This window comes from Schistocerca cancellata, chromosome 3 (assembly GCF_023864275.1).
Source record: "Schistocerca cancellata isolate TAMUIC-IGC-003103 chromosome 3, iqSchCanc2.1, whole genome shotgun sequence".
Taxonomy (NCBI): Eukaryota; Metazoa; Arthropoda; class Insecta; order Orthoptera; family Acrididae; genus Schistocerca; species Schistocerca cancellata.
Window position 1 is genome coordinate 727,514,225 of NC_064628.1, and position 12,086 is coordinate 727,526,310.

Here is a 12,086-nt window from a genome sequence, read left to right on the forward strand (position 1 = left end):
GTCTTTCTTACATTGGACAAACAACCCATACTGTCCAAGAAAGATGTACAGAACACCAGAGGTACACACGACTTTTAGAACCTAACAAGTCGGCTGTGCACAACACTGTATTGACACTGCTCACAATATGTTGTATAACAACGTCGAAATTATGGCAACTACATCGTCTTTTTGGACTCCATAGTCAAGGAGACAATTGAAATTCGTTTGACGTCGAATTAAATTAATAGAGATAGTGGGCCAACCTTGATAAATCATGGAATCCGGCACTTGCTGTAATAAACTTACATAGACGCCGTCACAGTGCAGCTCATAATAACATATCGACATGCCAACACAGATCCACTGTGAATTCATAGATGTAATTCGCGCATTGTGCACGTCCCTGCCGCCGACCAAAGTCTCTGGCGCATTTGCATCTGTGGCCGCATGCGCAGTTGCGCGGTACACGAGTATAAAGGGATGAAGCGAGCACTGGAGCGGTCATGTCCGGCGGTACCTCGCAACGAGTACCGCCCTACGATTCGTGATTTCTGCCACTAAGGTTTGCAGGTGCCAGCCAGCCAGCCAGTAGCAGCAGCAGCAGTCCGGCCAGCCAGCAGCAGCGTCCGTCTTCGTCCGTCCTCTGTTTTCGTCTATACCTTTCGTCCTTTCCTGTCTTTGTTCCTACTTGTCATCATGTCAGCTCCCACCACCACTACCACTACCACCACCACCGCAACAGTTTATACTTCTCCCTCCGCCACCACCACCACCAGTACATGGTGTGCCCAGTCACCCATCTTCGACATCGCCATCGCCTTCCCCATCGCCATCTCCGGCGCTGGCTCCTACGTCCACGCCGGGACCTGCCACTTCCCGCCACCTCACTGTTGCTCCTGTCCTGCATGTCACCACTCACCCTTCAGCTGCACTCAAACGCCCAAGTGGCAGCACCACCTCCCTCCTCACTCCCCAATGAGACTCCGTCCTCATCTCCTCCCCCAGCCCCACCCTTCATACTGATATCCTTTCCCGCATTCCATCACCCGCTTTGGCCCCAACGCCTCCCTCACCCCTGCCCTGTCTCCTACCTACCAACCTCAACCCCTGCGTTGCCGACCCTAACCACCATGATCACTTGGCTTAGTCCGACGATCACAGAGGAGGTGTTGGCGGAGCTCAAGGCGCATCCCTCGGTGGAGGTCCGGGCGGTCCACCGCATTTTTAACTCCGTTGGCCCCACCCGGCATATGCGTTTTTTTTTTGGAAGATGTCCCCTCCATTGACCGCCTCCTGAAGGAGGGTGCCCTCCTCTTCAACCAAAGATATAAAGTCGACCCCTCCCGTAAGCCTCCTCAATCCCTCCGCTGCCAGAGGTGTCTGCGCTACAACGCACACACAACATGTGAGTGGCGTGAGGCCCCCACCTGCCCGCACTGTAAGCAAGCACATTTCCTCCAGCAGTGCCCCAACCTTCAGTGCCCTCCCTCCTGTAATACCTGTAATCTCCTGCATCCCACATACGCCCAAATATGTAAAGCCCGACCCCCTCTGACCACCCCTGAACTCATCGTCCCTGTCCACCCTCTGGGCACCCCGACCCCTCCTGGCAATTCCCTTCATCCCTCCCCCCAACCGCTGAGGACATCATCAGGTTCCTCACCATCATTCTACAGAATGTCCACCCTTTTCAGCGCCCTCACACTCTCCAGCAGATATCCCTCGCCGCCAGTTCCATCTTCCACCTGAAAATGTATGCCTCCTACTCCCACAATGAGGCCCATTTCACCTTCCCCCGTCTCGACACCCTCGTCTAAATCCCTGTCATGGTGTGACAGCACCGTATCCTGTTCAACAATCCCTTCCCGATAGTGCGTGGCAGAGTTGCCATTGGTCACCACTGCCAGATCCCAGTTCGGCTCCAACCTCTAGTTCTCGACCCCACCGAACACCTGCTCCTTATTTTCTTCTTCCCTGGCCTTACCATCACCTGCACCCATATTATTTTTGACTTCCTCTCCCACATTGACCATACATTCTGCCCCTACGTGATCGCCGCCGACCTCAACATTCGTAGTCGTTCCTCCGCCCAGTTACAGCAGTGGCATCGGTTCCTCTCCTCCCTCCAAGGTGACCTCGTCCCCATTCCCCAGCACACCCGCCCCACATCCAACTCCTCTACTGATGTTGTCCTCACCTCCCCTAACCTCCTTGGCCCTATAAGGTTCGATGTCCTGTACCCCATTGGTAGTGACCATCTCCCTGTCCTCTTCACCATTTCATACGGTCGCCGCCCCCGCCCCAACCCCCATCATGACCCTCCCCGAAGTACGTCCATGATTATTCCTGTGCAAACTGGAATGCCTACCGGGATACCCTATCCACCCAGGTCGGTGGCCACCTCTTCACCTACAGCCATCCTGATGATGTTACCCATGCCACCTCCTTTCTCCAGCAGACCTTGTCTGAGGCCGTGGAGGCCCATGTCCCTTCTGTCGCCACCCACCCCCACTGTCCTACCTTACCCCCACTGGCCGTCCTCCTCCTTCTCCGTGAATCCCGCCGTCTCTACCGTGAATTTCATTGCGCGTGTGACCCAGACACCCTAAAACACCACCGGCAACTCCAGAGACACATCCGTAATTTGCTCGTGGCTAAGAAACGCCGAGACTGGCGACCATCATGCGTCCATTTAAACGCTACCCTTCCTATAAACTCGTCCGAGCACTGGTCAGCCTTCCGGCGCCTTAGCGGATCTAACCCCCCCCCCCACAATCCTCTCCTTCATGACAATCAACCCTTCCCTGACAACCTTAGTAAGACTAATCACTTTGCTTCCTACCTCTCCGATGTCTTTACCATCCCCGACGATCCCCACTTCGATTACTCTCTCTTCCCGGATGTCGGTGATTGAACTGACACCCCTGTCCCTCCCCTCGCACTTGGTTTCCAGTACTTGGACAACATTGCACATACTGAACTCAATGCCCCTATCACTACACAGGATCTCATAGCTACACTCCGCACAAAACGCTACACCACTCCTGGTCACGATCATGTCACCTATCGCCACCTTTGTGAAGCTCATGCCTCTTTCCTCTCCACCATGACCAGGCTCTACAATGTAATCCTGTCCACCGGCTACCACCCCAACATGTGGAAAACCTCCCATATCCTGATGTTCCTTAAACCCGGTAAACCGCTGTCCGCTGCTTCCTCCTACTGTCCCATCAGCCTCAGCTCTGTCTTCAGCAAGGTCCTCGAATCCATCCTCACCTGACGCATCCACCAGCATCTCCGTCAGCACCACCTTCTTCCTGCTACCTAGTGTGGCTGTCGGCCATCCTCCTCTTCTGATGACCTTCTCTTTCACCTGTCTGAACAGCTTATTTCCCGTTGCTCCGCTATCTTCCTCTCCCTTGATCTTGAACGAGCCTATGACGGCGTGTGGCATTCCGGTCTCCTCTTCAAGCTCCAAACCTTCGCCCTTCCTATTAACTACGTCCATCTGATCGTCTCCTTGCTTTCCCAACGTCCTTCCTACGTCAGCATCCACAACGCGGATTCCTACACCTTTTTCCCCTCCACTGGTGTGCCCCAAGGTTCTGTCCACTCCCCTCTTCTGTATCTTTTGTATACGGCGGACATGCCGCCGCCTTCACCCCCCATCCACCTTCTCCAGTACATCGATGACACTGCCTTCCTTGCCCTGTCCCCCACCCTGTAGGGCTCCGAACACCTTCTCCAATCCCATCTTGACCAGTTCAACGCTTGGTGCAATCAGTGGTTTCTTAAGGTCAATACTTCCAAAACCCAGATGATCATTGTAGGCGAAACCACCCCTTCATTCCGCCTCCTCGATTTCAACATCACCATCTATGGCTGTCATATCGCCCTCACCCCCACCCCAAACTACCTTGGTGTCACCCTTGACCGCCGCCTCTCCTGGCCCCCCACCTCCAGACGATCCAAGCCAAGGCACACTTCCGACTCTGTCTCCTCAAGCTCCTTTCCGGCCGTACTTGGGGTCTGGACACCTCCACCGTCCACCATACCTATAAATCCCTCATTCGCCCTATCTTTTGCTACACCCACACTGCCTGGATCTCCGCTCCCACTAACTTTTAAAAATGCCTTCATAACCTAGAACGCCTTGCTCTTCGCCTCGCCTATCGCTTCCCTCTCCCCTACACCTCACCGATCCTGTATGACCTTATTCCCTTCTCCCAACTGCTCCTTTTCCTCGAACGGATACAGATTCTCTACACCTCCCGTAAACTCGGTCCTCCTCACCTGCTGGTCTCTCCCATCCTTTCTCACCTCCGTCTGCTGCCGCACCTGTACTTCCACGTCCCACCTACTCTAAATCTCTCCACTCTCCATACCCTCTCCCAGTGTGGCTTCGGCCAGCTCCCCCTCCCTGATGATGCCCTCCTCCCCTCCATATACCCCTCCTACCAACTCTGATCCTCCCTCCCTGTGTTTGTTCCTATGGGCCCCCTCTCTCCATTCTTTCCCCCTTCCCTCCCTCCTCCTTTTCTCCCCACTCCTGCCCTGGGCTTCCCCTACCCCCATACCTCCATTCCTCCTCCCATCTCCTCTGCCATTGGCATCTTTGCTCTCCCCTCTCCCTCCCCCTCCCCCTTCTTGCCCTCTTGGCAGGTCCCCAGACTCGCACACACTATGTGGACATTCGCACCGGAGATCATCGCCACTGTTTTTCTCGTGTGTGTGCCATCCTGTTTGTGTTTAGTGGTCGCTGTCACGCTCCTCCATTCACCTGTTCCGTCGCAGTCGTCAGTGTTTGTGCGTCGTGCCGACAGTGTTTAGTGTGGTTTTCGTCGAGTGTGAATGGCTTTGTGTTTTTTGTATACTATGCCCACCATTTTGTTCAGTCTCTGTGTCTTCTTAATATTTTTCTTTGTCGATCCTGAGGCTGAAGAGCAGCATAGCATGCTGCTGCTAGCCAGCCTAATATATAGGTGTTTAAAATAACAATAAAGGAAAAAACTGGAGCGGTTTCCCCACTCCCTGTCGCGTCTGCCCAGCGCAGGCCTCCCCCCCGCCCCCCCCCCCGACCCCCCGCGTATGGGTCTTCTTCCTCCATCGGCTCCTTTCCCCCCTCCCCCCCACTTCGCTCGCTCTCCTTCCCCCCTTTCCTTTCCCGTCCCCCCCCATCTGCCCTCGGCTGTGGTATATCATATTTGTGAAAAATTTTTAGTGCAGTGATCAAGAGAATGTTCAGTGTTGTTCGTCTTTCCAAAGTGTTGCGAACAGAAACCATGCTGTTGCTGGGTGTAAATTTTATAGCTACTGCAAACAGAAACCAGACTGTCGCCGTGTTTTTATTTTAATTGTACGTCTCTTCTTTCACCTCTCTGCTTGTTATGTATTTTATTAGCATCATCAACCCTTTGTTTTATGTTTTAAGATCCACGACTTTCCTCCATTTTACCATTTAGGTCACCGATTTTATCGCCTGTTTTTGTTATTGATTCTGCAGCATTGTATTAGTCTATACCTGTACCGGCTCTGCTCTGTCTTCAGTCTCTTCACATTTCACAGCAACCTCAGGCACGGTGTCCTCCATATCTTTCATTTGTTCAGCAACCGTAGCTTGAATGTGATACATGACACCGGTCTCTACCTGTTGAGCCACATTCATAATACTCACCTCGATTATATTTCGTGCATGTTCCCTTATGCCCTTGAGCTTTTTGTCAACTTCTGATCGTAGTCCTGCGGTTTTATTTTAATGTTTTTTCTACAGCGGCAATACTTTCTTCTAACTTGATATGTCCTGCTTTTATTTCCGTTTGGAACCCGGTCTGAAAATTTCCTATTTTAGTTTCTAGTTCGTCTAATTTCTCTAGCGTTTGATGCCTCTTTCTATTTTGCCTAGTTTTCGATCTTAGAATATCAGCCATTACGTTGTAACGCTATCTGAACAGAGGATTATTACCTATTTCCCCCAGTGGGTTTTTTTTCTTCCGACGTGCAGATCCTACATACTGTAGTGTTGGAAGCGCTGGTCGAACGTACAATCCTTTGGTTTCTACTGCTTTCTCCCCTTCCTGTATGTTCTGATTGGGTGAAACACAACTGTAAGTGTTTCGAATGCTCTGGGAGAAGGCACATCAGACTAGAAGACATGAAATATTTAGTTCACTTTATTACCTAAACGAGTAAAGGAATTGCTTAACTTTGATGCAGTTGTTTACCACAGGAGTACTCGATAATGTACAACTCTCATGGACTAAGAAAGCTTCACATGAAGCACTTATTAACGAACTGTTCTCTTAAGATACAATGGTCACATTTGCCAAAGTACATTTCATCAGAATAAAATATGAGTTTGACTGTTATCGGCTACAACTGGGGCAGAGCTCTTGCTGCCTCGCCACTATATTGCCCTCAGTGTGAGGGCGCTGCTGTGCTAAGAGGGGATGTGTGGTCTTGAGGACCGCCTCCCATAAATCGTTGCGGACTGCAGTGAGCCTTCGCTAATGTCTGAGGTATCGATTTGCGTTGCCAAGTTCGGTGAGGCAGCGCGATCTCTGTATGATAACACACTGCATAGCACTACTTTTTCCATCTTGTTCTGAAGTTTATTTGACACATGCCATCTGAACATCGTTTGATCTAGATTGGGCACATGTAAGAATAAACAGTCGTCTATATTCAAATGAGTACTCATAATCCAGAGACTGTCGAACTGGTCAATCAGCTGCTGTCACGTTGACAATCATAGCAGTCTGCCCCATAGTCACCCCATAAAACAGTCTTAAAATCTTCCTTACTTTGACTGATTTTTATTTAACCTCTGCTGTCTGGTTACGGCTGTTTCATGGAACGTTGAAGGTACTGTCTTTGTGCTAGGTGTTCTATAACGATTATCACAGTGTTCCACAAGAAAATACGCAACTGATACCTTCCCCCATCCTGTCAGTCGGCTTGATAGTAACACCTTACTGCACATAAAATGTAACGTTTCTGTGGTAAAATGTTCATGAAAACATCTCGTAAAGGGCTACGGTTAAGTGGCACATATCTGTCGATTTAATCCCACTTTAAGCAGACTTTCAATCCTTGACTAGTATGTCTGTGATATTTTCTTGTTGATAGCATCTAAGGAAGACTAAGATCGCTGATACAGCTCGTAATAAATACAATACAGGTGCATTCAAGTAAGGCACAAAAACAGAATATACACAAATATTAATTAGCAAGTGCTGCTGTAACAAGAAAATCTTGAGGTTACTGTTTTCGAATGACGGCTGTCATACGGGTATTCCATTAATTTTTTTTTTATAAAGGACGTCATCCACCAAGCTAATAAATTTGATTCGTATTGACTTTAAATGCGAACATTTTTAGGTTAGGCTTTAACGCGACTGTTACTGACATTACATGAAACAACAAGTTTACTGTTACCAGTCACCGTTTTATTTATTTCCACGACGCGTTTCGAAGTTTAAACCTCCATCATCGGGTGTATGTACACTAGTTAGTATTACATTTGTGTGTGTGTTGTGTTACGATTTTTGGAGGAACTTCTGGCACTGCCTAGTGGAGAAACAAGACACTCTTTCAGAATATGGTTTAGGATTACTTTTGACAAAAAATTAAACTGATATCTAATGGTAAACTTTAATAAGTAAACTAGATTACCTCCAGTGGTCACAGGTTCCTTTTGCAGCCGTAACACATCACATGTATACTGCCACATTTGTAAACAAATACGGCGTCTGGAATCAGCTGGGTGCAAGGTGCGTATAGCAGAAGAGAAGACATAATCGGAAAGTGCTAAGAATATACATCGCAACAACATTATTACAGAATAATTGTTTAAAGCATTTGGAGGTGTTACGTCATAATTCCTTTCATTGGTCACTTAAGGAAAAACGAGAAGTAACTTTATTTTGGTAGGTTATTGCGGTGAAGGTTATTGTCTCTTGTGTTACGTGCCATGACTGGTAGTCACCAACGAATGAGAAGTTAGATGCTCTTTACCAAATGCTAGACGTAGGCCAAGCGGCGGCAGTTACTCGCCGGCAGTGCTCGTGCCTCGTGTTGACAGTGCCGTCTGTTGGGCTCTGATTGTTGGCAGCCTAGATGGGGCAAGCCTGAGTTCATCCTCTCTATTCATGATATTAGGGTATTTAAGCATTTCGATGGCCTCTCTAATTTTGCGTTTCCTCATAACCGGCTGCTTGGCCAGCGCACAGGCTTCACTGAATGTTATTTCTTTTCCGCAGTCTTGCTGGTGTTACGCCACTGAGATTTTTTGTGTTGACCTAGACGAATATAGCGCTCGTGTTCCCCAATGCGCGTTTGCTATTGGCGTGCCAGTATCGCCGATGTATACCTCTCCACATTCGCATTCCACCATGTACACGATTGCAGTGTGTAATGCATCCATCTCGTCCTTAGTGGAGCCTAGCAAGCACTGGATCCTGCGACCACTATAGAAGACAGGCTGCACGACAACCCGGCGAAGGTGGTTGCCTACTCCGTCAGTAACATTTTTCATATAATGTAAGAGCACTGTTGGCTGCAGTTTGTCTATTTCTTGCTTGTCTTTCTTACTTCTGTTCGTCGACAAGGCTGTATGGATCGACGTATGGCTGTAGCCATTGTCTAGAAACGTCGTGCGTAGCCCCTTAAGCTCAGGTGTAATGTTTTGAGCATCACTTAGGCGCTGCGCACGCATTGCCAGAGAACGGATGACCGAGTTATTCTGCGCTGGGTGGTGGTAGGATTGGGCGTGCAGACACCTGGGTATGTGAAGGCTTGCGATGTATTCTGTGCCACAGTGTGCCCTCCATTGTCCTGTATACTTCGACGTCCTGAAGTGACAAATGAAACAAACTACCTTTTAAAATTATCACGTAAAGGCAAGCGCAGTGAACAGTAAGAACAAAATATAAGGGACACTGCATTGCTAGGACGCACCAGTAGGCCAGAAGAAGGTCGCTGCAAGTGTGAACGAAACGTTGGATTTTCTCCACCAGGGCAGTTTTATACATTATGACGCCGTACCATACCCAGAAAACTTTTCTATCGACATCTTAAATTGTTTATAAGAGGAAAAATATGTTGTGGTTTTTAGTTCGGACAGCCGGGAAAGCTATCAAAGGTACTTGTAAACGTGTTGCATCCTTACATTGTGCTGGTCTGTATAAATTTGAAAAATGAATAAATCATGGAACAATGTAGATAGAGAGATACAAATTGACACACAATCTTGGAATGACATTGGAATTTATTAGAACCAAAAAAATACAAAATTACAAAAAATGTCCGTCAGATGGCGCTTCATCTGATCAGAATAGCAATAATCAGCATAACAAAGTAAGACAAAGCAAAGATGATGTTCTTTACAGGAAATGCTCAATATGTCCACCATCATTCCTCAACAATAGCTGTAGTCGAGGGATAACGATGTGAACAGCACTGTAAAGCATGTCCGGCGTTATGGTGAGGCATTGGCGTCGGATGGTGTCTTTCAGCATCCCTAGAGATGTCGGTCGATCACGATACACTTGCGACTTCAGGTAACCCCAAAGCCAATAATCGCACGGACTGAGGTCTGGGGACCTGGGAGGCCTAGCATGACGAAAGTGGTGGCTGAGCACACGATCATCACCAAACGACGTCCGCAAGAGACCTTTCATGCGTCTAGCAATATGGGGTGGAGCGCCATTTTGCATAAACATCGTACGTTCCAGCAGGTGTTTATCAGGCAGGTTGGGGATGATGCAATTCTGTAACATATCGGCGTACGTCTCACCCGTCACGGTAGCAGCTACAAAACCAGAATCACGCATTTCCTCGAAGAAAAAAGGCCCGACAACGGTAGAGGTGGTAAATCCAACCCATACCATGACCTTCCCGTCGTGCAATGGAGGATTTTCGGTAGCCCAAATTCTGCAATTGCGGGCGTTGACGGACCCTCGGAGCGTGAAATGAACTTTGTCGGTCCAATACAGGTTACTCAACATCTTCCGCCATCTTTTGAAACGCCCATACCGCAAATGCCCTCCGCTTCACTAAATCGCCAGGTAACAGTTAATGATGCGGATGGATTTTATACAGATAGCATCGGAGGGTACGCCTAAGTGCCGACCAAACAGTAGTGTATGGAATGCGGGTGGGACGTGCGACTGCACGACCGCTGACTTCCCCGTGCATAGACGAACCCGCAACAGTCTCCATTTCTTCATGAACTGTCGCAGCAGCATTACGCCTTGTGCTCGGTAGGCCACTACAGGGTCCATCGTCTAAACAACACGTGGCTCCGAACTTCGAAATCATTCTCGCCACAGCTGCATTTGTCAACGGACCTTTACCCGTTCGAATCCCCATCCTATGGTGATAGGATCTTAACGCTGAACTAGCATTCTCCCCATTCTGATAATACGGCTTCACTAAAGGCGTCTTTTCAGGTAAAGTCAACATGCTGCGACTGCTGGCGCATCTGATTCTCTCTCTCGTTACAGCTCCTTTTATACACGATTGTCATGCGCAGTCACTGACGTTTTGCCGTCCAGTGCCATATGTCAGATATTTTATGAACTTTGTTTTTTTGGTCCTAATAAAACCCCATGTCATTCCAAACATGTGTGTCAATTTTTACCTCTCTATCTACATTATTCCGTGGTTTATTAAGTTTTCCAATTTATACTGTCTTTTTGGTCACTCGGTATATTCTTGGCACCATCTAAGACTCCACCCCTTCTTGAATCAGTAACGGATGACTTGCAACTGAGGGGACAAGGAGTATACAAAACTCCTTCTCATTATAGGATGTCTTATATTTCCCAAAATACTGGTGCTATTCTGGATCGATATGTACAACAGATTCCCGCCATGCACTATGGACGTTGCCGTTAGTGGGGAGGCTTGCGTGCCTCAGCAATACAGATAGCCGTACCGTAGGTGCAACCACAACGGAGGGGTATATGTTGAGACGCCAGAAGAGGGACAGCAGCCTTTTCAGTACTTGCAGGGGCAACAGTCTGGATGGTTGACTGATCTGGCCTTGTAACACTAACCAAAAAGGCCTTGCAGTGCTCATACTGCGAACGGCTGAAAGCAAGGGGGAAACTACAGCCGTAATTTTTCCCGAGGGCCTGCAGCTTCACTGTATGGTTAAATGATGATGGCGTCCTCTTGGATAAAATATTCCGGAGGTAAAACAGTCCCCCAATCGGATCTCCGGGCGGGGACTACTCAGGAGGACGTCGTTATCAGGAGAATGGAAACTGGCTTTGTACGGTTCGGAGCGTGGAATGTCAGATCCCTTAATCGGGCAGGTAGGTTAGAAAATTTAAAACCGGAAATGGATAGGTTAAAATTAGATATAGTGGGAATCAGTGAACCTCGGTGGCAGGAGGAACAAGACTTCTGGTCTGATGATTACAGGATTATAAATACAAAATCAAATAGGGGTAATGAAGGAGTAGGTTTTAATAATAAATAAAAAAATAGGAATACGGGTAAGCTACTGCAAACAGCATAGTGAACGCATTATTGTGGTCAAGATACATACGAAACACACGCCTACTACAGTAGTAAAAGTTTATAGCCCAACTAGCTCCGCAGATTACGAAGAGATTGGGCGCTGATGACCACGCTGTTTAGCGCCCGTAAACTTCAAACACACTCACGCACACGAAGAGATAGATGAAATGTATGATGAGATAAAAGAAATTATTCAGACAGTGAAGGGAGACGAAAATTTAATAGTCATCGGTGACTGAAATAGAAGGAAACGTAGTAGGGTAATATGGAATGGGGGTAAGGAATGAAACAGGAAGCCGCCTGGTAGAATTTTGCACAGAGCATAACTTAATCATAGCTAACACTTGGTTCAAGAATCATAAAAGAGGGTTGTGTACATGGAAGAAGCCTGGGGGTACTGAAAGGATTATATAATGGTAAGACAGCGGTTCAGAAACCAGGTTTTAAAATGGAAGACATTTCCAGGGGCAGATGTGGACTCTGACCACAATCTATTGGTTACGAACTGTAGGTTAAAACTGAAGAAACTGCAAAAAGGTGGGAATTTGAGGAGATGGGACTTGGATAAACTGAAAGAA